Source organism: Mesoplodon densirostris, chromosome 7 (genome assembly GCF_025265405.1).
Source record: "Mesoplodon densirostris isolate mMesDen1 chromosome 7, mMesDen1 primary haplotype, whole genome shotgun sequence".
Taxonomy (NCBI): Eukaryota; Metazoa; Chordata; class Mammalia; order Artiodactyla; family Ziphiidae; genus Mesoplodon; species Mesoplodon densirostris.
This window is the reverse complement of record NC_082667.1, coordinates 36,041,980-36,059,216: the sequence shown is the minus strand read 5'-3', so window position 1 is coordinate 36,059,216 and position 17,237 is coordinate 36,041,980.

Here is a 17,237-nt window from a genome sequence, read left to right as displayed (position 1 = left end):
GATACCCATGAAATAATTTGCAAGAGAAGGACATGCATAGATTCAGAAAACCAAATTATGTTTAACCAAATGGAAAGGAGTAAGGAATGTATGAATTAGGATATGGGGGTTAACAGACATATACTAATACCTATGAAATATAGAATCACGAAATACCTATGGAATACGCAGACAGGTCTACTCAACACTCTATAAAGACATCCACGGGAAAGGATCCAAAGAGGAATAGACAGATACATTGATAGGATGAACCAGAAACGGTACACCTAGGAGAATCTACATTTTTATCAAATTTGCTCTGATAATTAATAAAAATTAAATTTAAAAAACAAACAACAATTTAGGAGATATAAGCTCTTGGGGGTTTGCGCTGGCACATTCCACTCTAATTTGCAGCTTACTAACACGATCTCCAGGAAAGCTCTGTTGCCCCAAAACCCAGAGTTGGAAATGTAGAAATGCTGCCGCCTTGAGGCCGTTTCCCACAAGAGTGGCTTTAAACCCACAGCTAATGGTCACTTAACATTCACAGGGACTCAGGGCTGTAAAGGACACCTGCCCTAAATAATTGTGCGGAGGTAGGGAATGGCCAAACAAATTCAAAACTGGCAAATTTTCAAGGAGATAGTATGGAGGGGTAAGTTTGACTCACTCATTTTCAAAAAAGAGGAAAATGGATAAAAGCTCAACATGAGGAATTATATGACTCATGCAAATCTAACCTCCAAAAAGGTGTCAACTCACACGTGTCAACCACCATCAGCTAAAAGTCTATAAACAATAAATGCTGAAGGGGTTTCAGAGAACTGTGTACCCTCTAGCTGCAGGTGAGATGTAAAGTGGTAACAGCCAATAATGAGAACAGAAAGGAGCTGCGTTTAAATGAAAAAATTGAGCCACCATTCCATTCAGCAGGCCCACTGCTGAGCCTCTCACCCGAGAAATCCAGAGTCAAGAAGGCACAGGCTTCAACAGCTGCACTGCAGGACTTTTCACAATAGCCAAGACACGGAAGCAACCAAAATGCCCATCACCAGATGAGTGGAAAAAGAAGTGGTCCATGTACAAAAAGGAATATTTGCCATGGGAAACAATGAAACACTGCTCTTTGAGGCACCACAGATGAGCCTAGAGATAATCACAGTACATGAGGTAAGTCGGAAAGCAAAAGACATATCCTATGATATCACTTATAGGCGTTATCTAACAACGGACACAAATGAACATATTTCCACAGAGAAAGACACTCACAGACTTAGAAAACAAACTATGCTTATCTAAAAGGAAAGGGGGGGAATGGAAAAATTAAGATTACGGTTACCATACGTGTACAAATACCTATTAAATATATATATCAAAAAGAACGACCATATAGCAAGGGAGGTCTATGGAACACTCTGCAACAATTTACATGGGAAGTGGATCTGTACATGAATATATATATATATATATGTTATGCACAAATGAACCAGATTGTGTACACCTAGGACAAACAATATTCTAATCATTACCCCGATTAAAAAAACTAAAACAACGAACAAGAAGTAATGTAACAGAAACTTATGGGGGTTTCTCCTGACACATTCCATTTTAATTTACAACCTAGGAACAGGACTTCCAGAAAGGCTCTGCTGCCCTAGTAACCAGATTGGGGAATGGAGAAATGCTGCCGCCTTGTGGCCGTTTCCCACAACAGCAGCTTTAAACCCAGTGCTAATGGTCACTAAATATTCACACTCATTACAATCCTGTGAATGACACCTACCCTCAGAAACAAACCTGGGGTCGAAAATTGACCCAAAAATTCAATTTTGAGGGCAACCTTTCAAGAAGACAATTTCAAGAGGTTAATTGCACTCTCCGTGTTTTGCATTTTTTCCTTAACAGAAATTTTAAAAGGTGTGGAAAAGTGAACATTAGGAATAATTAAAGACATGCAAATCCAAGTTACAAAAATCCGATCAGCTCACACCAGTCAGAATGGCCATCAGCAAAACTTCTGCAAACAATAAATGCTGAAGGGGTTGTGGAGAAATGCGTATCCTTGGTTCAACGTGGGACATGGTAAGAACCAGTAAGGAAAACACAGAGGAGGTGCCTTGAAAAGGTAAATACTGAGCTACCATTCAATCAAGCATACCCACTGCTGGGCCTATCGCCTGAGAGGATGAGAATCAAAAAGACACAGGCTGGGCTTCACTGGTGGCGCACTGGTTGAGAGTCCGCCACCGATGCAGGGGACACGGGTTCATGCCCCGGTGCGGGAAAATCCAACATGCCGTGGAGCGGCTTGTCCCGTGAGCTATGGCTGCTGGGCCTGCGCGTCCGGAGCCTGTGCTCTCCAATGGGAGGGGCCACGGCAGTGTGAGGCCCACATACCACAAAAAAAAGAGACACAGGCTGGCAATCCTGCACTCTAGCAATATTTACCATAGCCAACACCTGGAAGCTACGAAAATGTCCATCAACAGAGGAATGCACAAAGAAGAAGTGGTCTACGTACAAAATAGAATATGACTCCAATAAAAAAATATAAATTCAATTTAGAAAACAAACATATGTAGGCAGACATCAGCTTTGGGGGTTTATCCGGGCACATTCCACTCTAATTCATAACCGAGGAACACCACTGCCAGGAAAGTCTGTTTCCCTAGTTACCAGATTGGGAAAAGCAGAAATGCTGCCGCCCTCTGGCCGTTACCTGCATCAGCACCTTTATAACCTGTGCTAAGGGTCACTTCATAGGCACCAGTACTGGAGGGCTGTAAATAAAACCTGCCCTCAAAATGTCTTGAGGGAGGTAATGGCCAAACTATTTCTTAATGTCACACATACTTCACAAAAACAATTTGAAGAGGTAAGGTGTACTCACGGTTTGAAGAAAAAAAGGACATGCCAGAAAGCTCAATTTCAAGGGATTATGAGACGCATGCAAATCCAGCCTCAAAGAGGTATCAGCTCACACTAGTCAGAATAAACATCAGCAAAAAAACTACAAACAATAAATGCTGAAGTTGTTGTGGAGTAGTGCATACCCCCTCAACTTTAAGTGGGACGTAACCTGGTAAGAGCCACTAATGAGAAGAGAATGGAGGTGCCTTTACAAGGTAAACATTTTGCTACCATATGATCCAGCAGGCCCACTCCTGGGCCTATAACCTAAGGACACAGAATTGGAAAGACACAGGCAGGCAAATGTGCATTGCCGCAGCATTACAATAGCCAAGACATGGAAGCAACCAAAAAGTCCATCAACAGATGAGTGGACAAAGAAGAACTGGTACATGTACACACGGAATATTAGCCAAGGAAAAAAAGGACACAATGCCATTTGCAGCACCGTAGATGAGTCTAGACGTAATCACACAACTTGTCGTACGTCAGAAAGAGAAAGACACATATCGTATGATATCACTTATAGGTGTTACCTATAAACTGATACCAGTGAAGATATCTCCACAGAGAAGGGCAACCACAGACTCATTAAACAAACTTATGGTTCACCAATGGAAATTTGTGAGGATTGGATACATGAGGATATTCGGGTTAACAGACATATACAAACACAGGTGAAATATAGAATCACCAAACACCTATGGAATACCAAGAGAAGACTACTCAACATTCTGTCATCACGTACATGGAAAAGGATCCCAGGAAGAATAGACATATGTTTATGTGTAAAAGAACCACATCTTGCACACCTAGAACAAGCCAAACATTGTAATCAAACTTGCTGTGATAAAAATAAAAATTAAATTAAAAATGCGAACAAGAAGTAGTGAGACATAAAGGGCTTTTTCCTGGCACATTCCATTCTAAATTACAACCTAGAACACGACTTCCATTGAGGCTCTGTTGCCCTAGTAACCAGATATGGTAAAGGACAACTGCTGCCACCTTGTGGGCGTTTCACACAACAGCCGCTTTAATCCCTGCGCTAATAGTCAGTGGATATTCAGAATAATTGAAGGCCTGTAAATCACACCTGCCCTGAAAACAAATCCTGGGGTTGTATATCGACCAAAAAATTCAAAAGACGTCCACATTTCAAACCGACAGTTTCAAGAGGCATAATTTATGCACATTTGGCTTCTGCTTCTTTTTCTGTCTTTCTTTTTTGTTCAAAATCGGGAATGGAACAAGGCTGAACATCAGGAATTAATAAAGACATGCAGATCCAGTGTACAAAAACGTTCACCTCTCAGCTGTCAGAATGATCATCAGCAAAAACAGTCTACAAAGAGTAAATGCTGAAGGGGTTTTAGAGAACTGCATACCCTTTAGCTGCTGGTGGGATGTAACCTGGTAACATCCAGTAGTGAGAACAGAATGGAGGTGCGTTTAAGGGTAAACATGGAGCTACCATGTGATCTGGTAGGCCCACTCATGGGCCTATCACCTGAGTAGACCAGAATCAAAAAGACACAGGCTGGCAATCCTGCACTGCAGCAACATGTACCATAGCCAAGACCTGGAAGAATCCAAAATGTCCATCAACAGAAAAATGCACCAAGAAGAAGTCGTCCATGTACACAATGGAATATTAGCCATGAAAAAGCATGGAACAGTGCCGTTGGCACCACCATAGAAGCATCTACAGATAATCACCCAACATGAAGTAGGAAAGAAACCGAAAGACAGACATCCTATGACATCACTTATAGGTGTTACCTAAAAATTGATACCCATGAAATAATTTCCAAGAGAAGGACATGCATAGATTCAGAAGACCAAATTATGTTTAACCAAATGGAAAGGAGTAAGGAATGTATGAATTAGGATATGGGGGTTAACAGACATATACTAATACCTATGAAATATAGAATCACGAAATACCTATGGAATACGCAGACAGGTCTACTCAACACTCTATAAAGACATCCACGGGAAAGGATCCAAAGAGGAATAGACAGATACATTGATAGGATGAACCAGAAACAGTACACCTAGGAGAATCTACATTTTTATCAAATTTGCTCTGATAATTAATAAAAATTAAATTTAAAAAACAAACAACAATTTAGGAGATATAAGCTCTTGGGGGTTTGCGCTGGCACATTCCACTCTAATTTGCAGCTTACTAACACGATCTCCAGGAAAGCTCTGTTGCCCAAAAACCCAGAGTTGGAAATGTAGAAATGCTGCCGCCTTGAGGCCGTTTCCCACAAGAGCGGCTTTAAACCCACAGCTAATGGTCACTTAACATTCACAGGGACTCAGGGCTGTAAAGGACACCTGCCCTAAATAATTGTGCGGAGGTAGGGAATGGCCAAACAAATTCAAAACTGGCAAATTTTCAAGGAGATAGTATGGAGGGGTAAGTTTGACTCACTCATTTTCAAAAAAGAGGAAAATGGATAAAAGCTCAACATGAGGAATTATATGACTCATGCAAATCTAACCTCCAAAAAGGTGTCAACTCACACGTGTCAACCACCATCAGCTAAAAGTCTATAAACAATAAATGCTGAAGGGGTTTCAGAGAACTGTGTACCCTCTAGCTGCAGGTGAGATGGAAAGTGGTAACAGCCAATAATGAGAACAGAAAGGAGCTGCGTTTAAATGAAAAAATTGAGCCACCATTCCATTCAGCAGGCCCACTGCTGAGCCTCTCACCCGAGAAATCCAGAGTCAAGAAGGCACAGGCTTCAACAGCTGCACTGCAGGACTTTTCACAATAGCCAAGACACGGAAGCAACCAAAATGCCCATCACCAGATGAGTGGAAAAAGAAGTGGTCCATGTACAAAAAGGAATATTTGCCATGGGAAACAATGAAACACTGCTCTTTGAGGCACCACAGATGAGCCTAGAGATAATCACAGAACATGAGGTAAGTCGGAAAGCAAAAGACATATCCTATGATATCACTTATAGGCGTTATCTAACAACGGACACAAATGAACATATTTCCACAGAGAAAGACACTCACAGACTTAGAAAACAAACTATGCTTATCTAAAAGGAAAGGGGGGGAATGGAAAAATTAAGATTACGGTTACCATACGTGTACAAATACCTATTAAATACATATATCAAAAAGAACGACCATATAGCAAGGGAGGTCTATGGAACACTCTGCAACAATTTACATGGGAAGTGGATCTGTACAGGAATATATATATATATATATATATATATATATATATATATATATATATATATATATATATATGTTATGCACAAATGAACCAGATTGTGTACATAGGACAAACAATATTCTAATCATTACCCCGATTAAAAAAAAACTAAAACAACGAACAAGAAGTAATGTAACAGAAACTTATGGGGGTTTCTCCTGACACATTCCATTTTAATTTACAACCTAGGAACAGGACTTCCAGAAAGGCTCTGCTGCCCTAGTAACCAGATTGGGGAATGGAGAAATGCTGCCGCCTTGTGGCCGTTTCCCACAACAGCAGCTTTAAACCCAGTGCTAATGGTCACTAAATATTCACACTCATTACAATCCTGTGAATGACACCTACCCTCAGAAACAAACCTGGGGTCGAAAATTGACCCAAAAATTCAATTTTGAGGGCAACCTTTCAAGAAGACAATTTCAAGAGGTTAATTGCACTCTCCGTGTTTTGCATTTTTTCCTTAACCGAAATTTTAAAAGGTGTGGAAAAGTGAACATTAGGAATAATTAAAGACATGCAAATCCAAGTTACAAAAATCCGATCAGCTCACACCAGTCAGAATGGCCATCAGCAAAACTTCTGCAAACAATAAATGCTGAAGGGGTTGTGGAGAAATGCGTATCCTTGGTTCAACGTGGGACATGGTAAGAACCAGTAAGGAAAACACAGAGGAGGTGCCTTGAAAAGGTAAATACTGAGCTACTATTCAATCAAGCATACCCACTGCTGGGCCTATCGCCTGAGAGGATGAGAATCAAAAAGACACAGGCTGGGCTTCACTGGTGGCGCACTGGTTGAGAGTCCGCCACCAATGCAGGGGACACGGGTTCATGCCCTGGTGCGGGAAAATCCAACATGCCGTGGAGCGGCTTGTCCCGTGAGCTATGGCTGCTGGGCCTGCGCGTCCGGAGCCTGTGCTCTCCAATGGGAGGGGCCACGGCAGTGTGAGGCCCACATACCACAAAAAAAAAGAGACACAGGCTGGCAATCCTGCACTCTAGCAATATTTACCATAGCCAACACCTGGAAGCTATGAAAATGTCCATCAACAGAGGAATGCACAAAGAAGAAGTGGTCTATGTACAAAATAGAATATGACTCCAATAAAAAAATATAAATTCAATTTAGAAAACAAACATATGTAGGCAGACATCAGCTTTGGGGGTTTATCCGGGCACATTCCACTCTAATTTATAACCGAGGAACACCACTGCCAGGAAAGTCTGTTTCCCTAGTTACCAGATTGGGAAAAGCAGAAATGCTGCCGCCCTCTGGCCGTTACCTGCAACAGCACCTTTATAACCTGTGCTAAGGGTCACTTCATAGGCACCAGTACTGGAGGGCTGTAAATAAAACCTGCCCTCAAAATGTCTTGAGGGAGGTAATGGCCAAACTATTTCTTAATGTCACACATACTTCACAAAAACAATTTGAAGAGGTAAGGTGTACTCACGGTTTGAAGAAAAAAAGGACATGCCAGAAAGCTCAATTTCAAGGGATTATGAGACGCATGCAAATCCAGCCTCAAAGAGGTATCAGCTCACACTAGTCAGAATAGACATCAGCAAAAAACTACAAACAATAAATGCTGAAGTTGCTGTGGAGTAGTGCATACCCCCTCAACTTTAAGTGGGACGCAACCTGGTAAGAGCCACTAATGAGAAGAGAATGGAGGTGCCTTTACAAGGTAAACATTTTGCTACCATATGATCCAGCAGGCCCACTCCTGGGCCTATAACCTAAGGACACAGAATTGGAAAGACACAGGCAGGCAAATGTGCATTGCCACAGCATTACAATAGCCAAGACATGGAAGCAACCAAAAAGTCCATCAACAGATGAGTGGACAAAGAAGAACTGGTACATGTACACACGGAATATTAGCCAAGGAAAAAAAGGACACAATGCCATTTGTAGCACCGTAGATGAGTCTAGACGTAACCACACAACTTGTCGTACGTCAGAAAGCGAAAGACACATATCGTATGATATCACTTATAGGTGTTACCTATAAACTGATACCAGTGAAGATATCTCCACAGAGAAGGGCAACCACAGACTCATTAAACAAACTTATGGTTCACCAATGGAAATTTGTGAGGATTGGATACATTAGGATATTCGGGTTAACAGACATATACAAACACAGGTGAAATATAGAATCACCAAACACCTATGGAATACCAAGAGAAGACTACTCAACATTCTGTCATCACGTACATGGAAAAGGATCCCAGGAAGAATAGACATATGTTTATGTGTAAAAGAACCACATCTTGCACACCTAGAACAAGCCAAACATTGTAATCAAACTTGCTCTGATAAAAATAAAAATTAAATTAAAAATGCGAACAAGAAGTAGTGAGACATAAAGGGCTTTTTCCTGGCACATTCCATTCTAAATTACAACCTAGAACACGACTTCCATTGAGGCTCTGTTGCCCTAGTAACCAGATATGGTAAAGGACAACTGCTGCCACCTTGTGGGCGTTTCACACAACAGCAGCTTTAATCCCTGCGCTAATAGTCAGTGGATATTCAGAATAATTGAAGGCCTGTAAATCACACCTGCCCTGAAAACAAATCCTGGGGTTGTATATCGACCAAAAAATTCAAAAGACGTCCACATTTCAAACCGACAGTTTCAAGAGGCATAATTTATGCACATTTGGCTTCTGCTTCTTTTTCTGTCTTTCTTTTTTGTTCAAAATCGGGAATGGAACAAGGCTGAACATCAGGAATTAATAAAGACATGCAGATCCAGTGTACAAAAACGTTCACCTCTCAGCCGTCAGAATGATCATCAGCAAAAACAGTCTACAAAGAGTAAATGCTGAAGGGGTTTTAGAGAACTGCATACCCTTTAGCTGCTGGTGGGATGTAACCTGGTAACAGCCAGTAGTGAGAACAGAATGGAGGTGCGTTTAAGGGTAAACATGGAGCTACCATGTGATCTGGTGGGCCCACTCATGGGCCTATCACCTGAGTAGACCAGAATCAAAAAGACACAGGCTGGCAATCCTGCACTGCAGCAACATGTACCATAGTCAAGACCTGGAAGAATCCAAAATGTCCATCAACAGAAAAATGCACCAAGAAGAAGTCGTCCATGTACACAATGGAATATTAGCCATGAAAAAGCATGGAACAGTGCCGTTGGCACCACCATAGAAGCATCTACAGATAATCACCCAACATGAAGTAGGAAAGAAACCGAAAGACAGACATCCTATGACATCACTTATAGGTGTTACCTAAAAATTGATACCCATGAAATAATTTCCAAGAGAAGGACATGCATAGATTCAGAAGACCAAATTATGTTTAACCAAATGGAAAGGAGTAAGGAATGTATGAATTAGGATATGGGGGTTAACAGACATATACTAATACCTATGAAATATAGAATCACGAAATACCTATGGAATACGCAGACAGGTCTACTCAACACTCTATAAAGACATCCACGGGAAAGGATCCAAAGAGGAATAGACAGATACATTGATAGGATGAACCAGAAACGGTACACCTAGGAGAATCTACATTTTTATCAAATTTGCTCTGATAATTAATAAAAATTAAATTTAAAAAACAAACAACAATTTAGGAGATATAAGCTCTTGGGGGTTTGCGCTGGCACATTCCACTCTAATTTGCAGCTTACTAACACGATCTCCAGGAAAGCTCTGTTGCCCAAAAACCCAGAGTTGGAAATGTAGAAATGCTGCCGCCTTGAGGCCGTTTCCCACAAGAGTGGCTTTAAACCCACAGCTAATGGTCACTTAACATTCACAGGGACTCAGGGCTGTAAAGGACACCTGCCCTAAATAATTGTGCGGAGGTAGGGAATGGCCAAACAAATTCAAAACTGGCAAATTTTCAAGGAGATAGTATGGAGGGGTAAGTTTGACTCACTCATTTTCAAAAAAGAGGAAAATGGATAAAAGCTCAACATGAGGAATTATATGACTCATGCAAATCTAACCTCCAAAAAGGTGTCAACTCACACGTGTCAACCACCATCAGCTAAAAGTCTATAAACAATAAATGCTGAAGGGGTTTCAGAGAACTGTGTACCCTCTAGCTGCAGGTGAGATGTAAAGTGGTAACAGCCAATAATGAGAACAGAAAGGAGCTGCGTTTAAATGAAAAAATTGAGCCACCATTCCATTCAGCAGGCCCACTGCTGAGCCTCTCACCCGAGAAATCCAGAGTCAAGAAGGCACAGGCTTCAACAGCTGCACTGCAGGACTTTTCACAATAGCCAAGACACGGAAGCAACCAAAATGCCCATCACCAGATGAGTGGAAAAAGAAGTGGTCCATGTACAAAAAGGAATATTTGCCATGGGAAACAATGAAACACTGCTCTTTGAGGCACCACAGATGAGCCTAGAGATAATCACAGAACATGAGGTAAGTCGGAAAGCAAAAGACATATCCTATGATATCACTTATAGGCGTTATCTAACAACGGACACAAATGAACATATTTCCACAGAGAAAGACACTCACAGACTTAGAAAACAAACTATGCTTATCTAAAAGGAAAGGGGGGGAATGGAAAAATTAAGATTACGGTTACCATACGTGTACAAATACCTATTAAATACATATATCAAAAAGAACGACCATATAGCAAGGGAGGTCTATGGAACACTCTGCAATAATTTACATGGGAAGTGGATCTGTACAGGAATATATATATATATATATATATATATATATATATATGTTATGCACAAATGAACCAGATTGTGTACACCTAGGACAAACAATATTCTAATCATTACCCCGATTAAAAAAACTAAAACAACGAACAAGAAGTAATGTAACAGAAACTTATGGGGGTTTCTCCTGACACATTCCATTTTAATTTACAACCTAGGAACAGGACTTCCAGAAAGGCTCTGCTGCCCTAGTAACCAGATTGGGGAATGGAGAAATGCTGCCGCCTTGTGGCCGTTTCCCACAACAGCAGCTTTAAACCCAGTGCTAATGGTCACTAAATATTCACACTCATTACAATCCTGTGAATGACACCTACCCTCAGAAACAAACCTGGGGTCGAAAATTGACCCAAAAATTCAATTTTGAGGGCAACCTTTCAAGAAGACAATTTCAAGAGGTTAATTGCACTCTCCGTGTTTTGCATTTTTTCCTTAACAGAAATTTTAAAAGGTGTGGAAAAGTGAACATTAGGAATAATTAAAGACATGCAAATCCAAGTTACAAAAATCCGATCAGCTCACACCAGTCAGAATGGCCATCAGCAAAACTTCTGCAAACAATAAATGCTGAAGGGGTTGTGGAGAAATGCGTATCCTTGGTTCAACGTGGGACATGGTAAGAACCAGTAAGGAAAACACAGAGGAGGTGCCTTGAAAAGGTAAATACTGAGCTACCATTCAATCAAGCATATCCACTGCTGGGCCTATCGCCTGAGAGGATGAGAATCAAAAAGACACAGGCTGGGCTTCACTGGTGGCGCACTGGTTGAGAGTCCGCCACCGATGCAGGGGACACAGGTTCATGCCCCGGTGCGGGAAAATCCAACATGCCGTGGAGCGGCTTGTCCCGTGAGCTATGGCTGCTGGGCCTGCGCGTCCGGAGCCTGTGCTCTCCAATGGGAGGGGCCACGGCAGTGTGAGGCCCACATACCACAAAAAAAAGAGACACAGGCTGGCAATCCTGCACTCTAGCAATATTTACCATAGCCAACACCTGGAAGCTACGAAAATGTCCATCAACAGAGGAATGCACAAAGAAGAAGTGGTCTATGTACAAAATAGAATATGACTCCAATAAAAAAATATAAATTCAATTTAGAAAACAAACATATGTAGGCAGACATCAGCTTTGGGGGTTTATCCGGGCACATTCCACTCTAATTCATAACCGAGGAACACCACTGCCAGGAAAGTCTGTTTCCCTAGTTACCAGATTGGGAAAAGCAGAAATGCTGCCGCCCTCTGGCCGTTACCTGCAACAGCACCTTTATAACCTGTGCTAAGGGTCACTTCATAGGCACCAGTACTGGAGGGCTGTAAATAAAACCTGCCCTCAAAATGTCTTGAGGGAGGTAATGGCCAAACTATTTCTTAATGTCACACATACTTCACAAAAACAATTTGAAGAGGTAAGGTGTACTCACGGTTTGAAGAAAAAAAGGACATGCCAGAAAGCTCAATTTCAAGGGATTATGAGACGCATGCAAATCCAGCCTCAAAGAGGTATCAGCTCACACTAGTTAGAATAAACATCAGCAAAAAACTACAAACAATAAATGCTGAAGTTGCTGTGGAGTAGTGCATACCCCCTCAACTTTAAGTGGGACGCAACCTGGTAAGAGCCACTAATGAGAAGAGAATGGAGGTGCCTTTACAAGGTAAACATTTTGCTACCATATGATCCAGCAGGCCCACTCCTGGGCCTATAACCTAAGGACACAGAATTGGAAAGACACAGGCAGGCAAATGTGCATTGCCGCAGCATTACAATAGCCAAGACATGGAAGCAACCAAAAAGTCCATCAACAGATGAGTGGACAAAGAAGAACTGGTACATGTACACACGGAATATTAGCCAAGGAAAAAAAGGACACAATGCCATTTGCAGCACCGTAGATGAGTCTAGACGTAATCACACAACTTGTCGTACGTCAGAAAGAGAAAGACACATATCGGATGATATCACTTATAGGTGTTACCTATAAACTGATACCAGTGAAGATATCTCCACAGAGAAGGGCAACCACAGACTCATTAAACAAACTTATGGTTCACCAATGGAAATTTGTGAGGATTGGATACATGAGGATATTCGGGTTAACAGACATATACAAACACAGGTGAAATATAGAATCACCAAACACCTATGGAATACCAAGAGAAGACTACTCAACATTCTGTCATCACGTACATGGAAAAGGATCCCAGGAAGAATAGACATATGTTTATGTGTAAAAGAACCACATCTTGCACACCTAGAACAAGCCAAACATTGTAATCAAACTTGCTGTGATAAAAATAAAAATTAAATTAAAAATGCGAACAAGAAGTAGTGAGACATAAAGGGCTTTTTCCTGGCACATTCCATTCTAAATTACAACCTAGAACACGACTTCCATTGAGGCTCTGTTGCCCTAGTAACCAGATATGGTAAAGGACAACTGCTGCCACCTTGTGGGCGTTTCACACAACAGCAGCTTTAATCCCTGCGCTAATAGTCAGTGGATATTCAGAATAATTGAAGGCCTGTAAATCACACCTGCCCTGAAAACAAATCCTGGGGTTGTATATCGACCAAAAAATTCAAAAGACGTCCACATTTCAAACCGACAGTTTCAAGAGGCATAATTTATGCACATTTGGCTTCTGCTTCTTTTTCTGTCTTTCTTTTTTGTTCAAAATCGGGAATGGAACAAGGCTGAACATCAGGAATTAATAAAGACATGCAGATCCAGTGTACAAAAACGTTCACCTCTCAGCCGTCAGAATGATCATCAGCAAAAACAGTCTACAAAGAGTAAATGCTGAAGGGGTTTTAGAGAACTGCATACCCTTTAGCTGCTGGTGGGATGTAACCTGGTAACAGCCAGTAGTGAGAACAGAATGGAGGTGCGTTTAAGGGTAAACATGGAGCTACCATGTGATCTGGTGGGCCCACTCATGGGCCTATCACCTGAGTAGACCAGAATCAAAAAGACACAGGCTGGCAATCCTGCACTGCAGCAACATGTACCATAGTCAAGACCTGGAAGAATCCAAAATGTCCATCAACAGAAAAATGCACCAAGAAGAAGTCGTCCATGTACACAATGGAATATTAGCCATGAAAAAGCATGGAACAGTGCCGTTGGCACCACCATAGAAGCATCTACAGATAATCACCCAACATGAAGTAGGAAAGAAACCGAAAGACAGACATCCTATGACATCACTTATAGGTGTTACCTAAAAATTGATACCCATGAAATAATTTCCAAGAGAAGGACATGCATAGATTCAGAAAACCAAATTATGTTTAACCAAATGGAAAGGAGTAAGGAATGTATGAATTAGGATATGGGGGTTAACAGACATATACTAATACCTATGAAATATAGAATCACGAAATACCTATGGAATACGCAGACAGGTCTACTCAACACTCTATAAAGACATCCACGGGAAAGGATCCAAAGAGGAATAGACAGATACATTGATAGGATGAACCAGAAACGGTACACCTAGGAGAATCTACATTTTTATCAAATTTGCTCTGATAATTAATAAAAATTAAATTTAAAAAACAAACAACAATTTAGGAGATATAAGCTCTTGGGGGTTTGCGCTGGCACATTCCACTCTAATTTGCAGCTTACTAACACGATCTCCAGGAAAGCTCTGTTGCCCAAAAACCCAGAGTTGGAAATGTAGAAATGCTGCCGCCTTGAGGCCGTTTCCCACAAGAGTGGCTTTAAACCCACAGCTAATGGTCACTTAACATTCACAGGGACTCAGGGCTGTAAAGGACACCTGCCCTAAATAATTGTGCGGAGGTAGGGAATGGCCAAACAAATTCAAAACTGGCAAATTTTCAAGGAGATAGTATGGAGGGGTAAGTTTGACTCACTCATTTTCAAAAAAGAGGAAAATGGATAAAAGCTCAACATGAGGAATTATATGACTCATGCAAATCTAACCTCCAAAAAGGTGTCAACTCACACGTGTCAACCACCATCAGCTAAAAGTCTATAAACAATAAATGCTGAAGGGGTTTCAGAGAACTGTGTACCCTCTAGCTGCAGGTGAGATGTAAAGTGGTAACAGCCAATAATGAGAACAGAAAGGAGCTGCGTTTAAATGAAAAAATTGAGCCACCATTCCATTCAGCAGGCCCACTGCTGAGCCTCTCACCCGAGAAATCCAGAGTCAAGAAGGCACAGGCTTCAACAGCTGCACTGCAGGACTTTTCACAATAGCCAAGACACGGAAGCAACCAAAATGCCCATCACCAGATGAGTGGAAAAAGAAGTGGTCCATGTACAAAAAGGAATATTTGCCATGGGAAACAATGAAACACTGCTCTTTGAGGCACCACAGATGAGCCTAGAGATAATCACAGAACATGAGGTAAGTCGGAAAGCAAAAGACATATCCTATGATATCACTTATAGGCGTTATCTAACAACGGACACAAATGAACATATTTCCACAGAGAAAGACACTCACAGACTTAGAAAACAAACTATGCTTATCTAAAAGGAAAGGGGGGGAATGGAAAAATTAAGATTACGGTTACCATACGTGTACAAATACCTATTAAATACATATATCAAAAAGAACGACCATATAGCAAGGGAGGTCTATGGAACACTCTGCAACAATTTACATGGGAAGTGGATCTGTACAGGAATATATATATATATATATATATATATATATATATATATATATATATATTATGCACAAATGAACCAGATTGTGTACACCTAGGACAAACAATATTCTAATCATTACCCCGATTAAAAAAACTAAAACAATGAACAAGAAGTAATGTAACAGAAACTTATGGGGGTTTCTCCTGACACATTCCATTTTAATTTACAACCTAGGAACAGGACTTCCAGAAAGGCTCTGCTGCCCTAGTAACCAGATTGGGGAATGGAGAAATGCTGCCGCCTTGTGGCCGTTTCCCACAACAGCAGCTTTAAACCCAGTGCTAATGGTCACTAAATATTCACACTCATTACAATCCTGTGAATGACACCTACCCTCAGAAACAAACCTGGGGTCGAAAATTGACCCCAAAATTCAATTTTGAGGGCAACCTTTCAAGAAGACAATTTCAAGAGGTTAATTGCACTCTCCGTGTTTTGCATTTTTTCCTTAACAGAAATTTTAAAAGGTGTGGAAAAGTGAACATTAGGAATAATTAAAGACATGCAAATCCAAGTTACAAAAATCCGATCAGCTCACACCAGTCAGAATGGCCATCAGCAAAACTTCTGCAAACAATAAATGCTGAAGGGGTTGTGGAGAAATGCGTATCCTTGGTTCAACGTGGGACATGGTAAGAACCAGTAAGGAAAACACAGAGGAGGTGCCTTGAAAAGGTAAATACTGAGCTACCATTCAATCAAGCATACCCACTGCTGGGCCTATCGCCTGAGAGGATGAGAATCAAAAAGACACAGGCTGGGCTTCACTGGTGGCGCACTGGTTGAGAGTCCGCCACCGATGCAGGGGACACGGGTTCATGCCCCGGTGCGGGAAAATCCAACATGCCGTGGAGCGGCTTGTCCCGTGAGCTATGGCTGCTGGGCCTGCGCATCCGGAGCCTGTGCTCTCCAATGGGAGGGGCCACGGCAGTGTGAGGCCCACATACCACAAAAAAAAAGAGACACAGGCTGGCAATCCTGCACTCTAGCAATATTTACCATAGCCAACACCTGGAAGCTACGAAAATGTCCATCAACAGAGGAATGCACAAAGAAGAAGTGGTCTATGTACAAAATAGAATATGACTCCAATAAAAAAATATAAATTCAATTTAGAAAACAAACATATGTAGGCAGACATCAGCTTTGGGGGTTTATCCGGGCACATTCCACTCTAATTTATAACCGAGGAACACCACTGCCAGGAAAGTCTGTTTCCCTAGTTACCAGATTGGGAAAAGCAGAAATGCTGCCGCCCTCTGGCCGTTACCTGCAACAGCACCTTTATAACCTGTGCTAAGGGTCACTTCATAGGCACCAGTACTGGAGGGCTGTAAATAAAACCTGCCCTCAAAATGTCTTGAGGGAGGTAATGGCCAAACTATTTCTTAATGTCACACATACTTCACAAAAACAATTTGAAGAGGTAAGGTGTACTCACGGTTTGAAGAAAAAAAGGACATGCCAGAAAGCTCAATTTCAAGGGATTATGAGACGCATGCAAATCCAGCCTCAAAGAGGTATCAGCTCACACTAGTTAGAATAAACATCAGCAAAAAACTACAAACAATAAATGCTGAAGTTGCTGTGGAGTAGTGCATACCCCCTCAACTTTAAGTGGGACGCAACCTGGTAAGAGCCACTAATGAGAAGAGAATGGAGGTGCCTT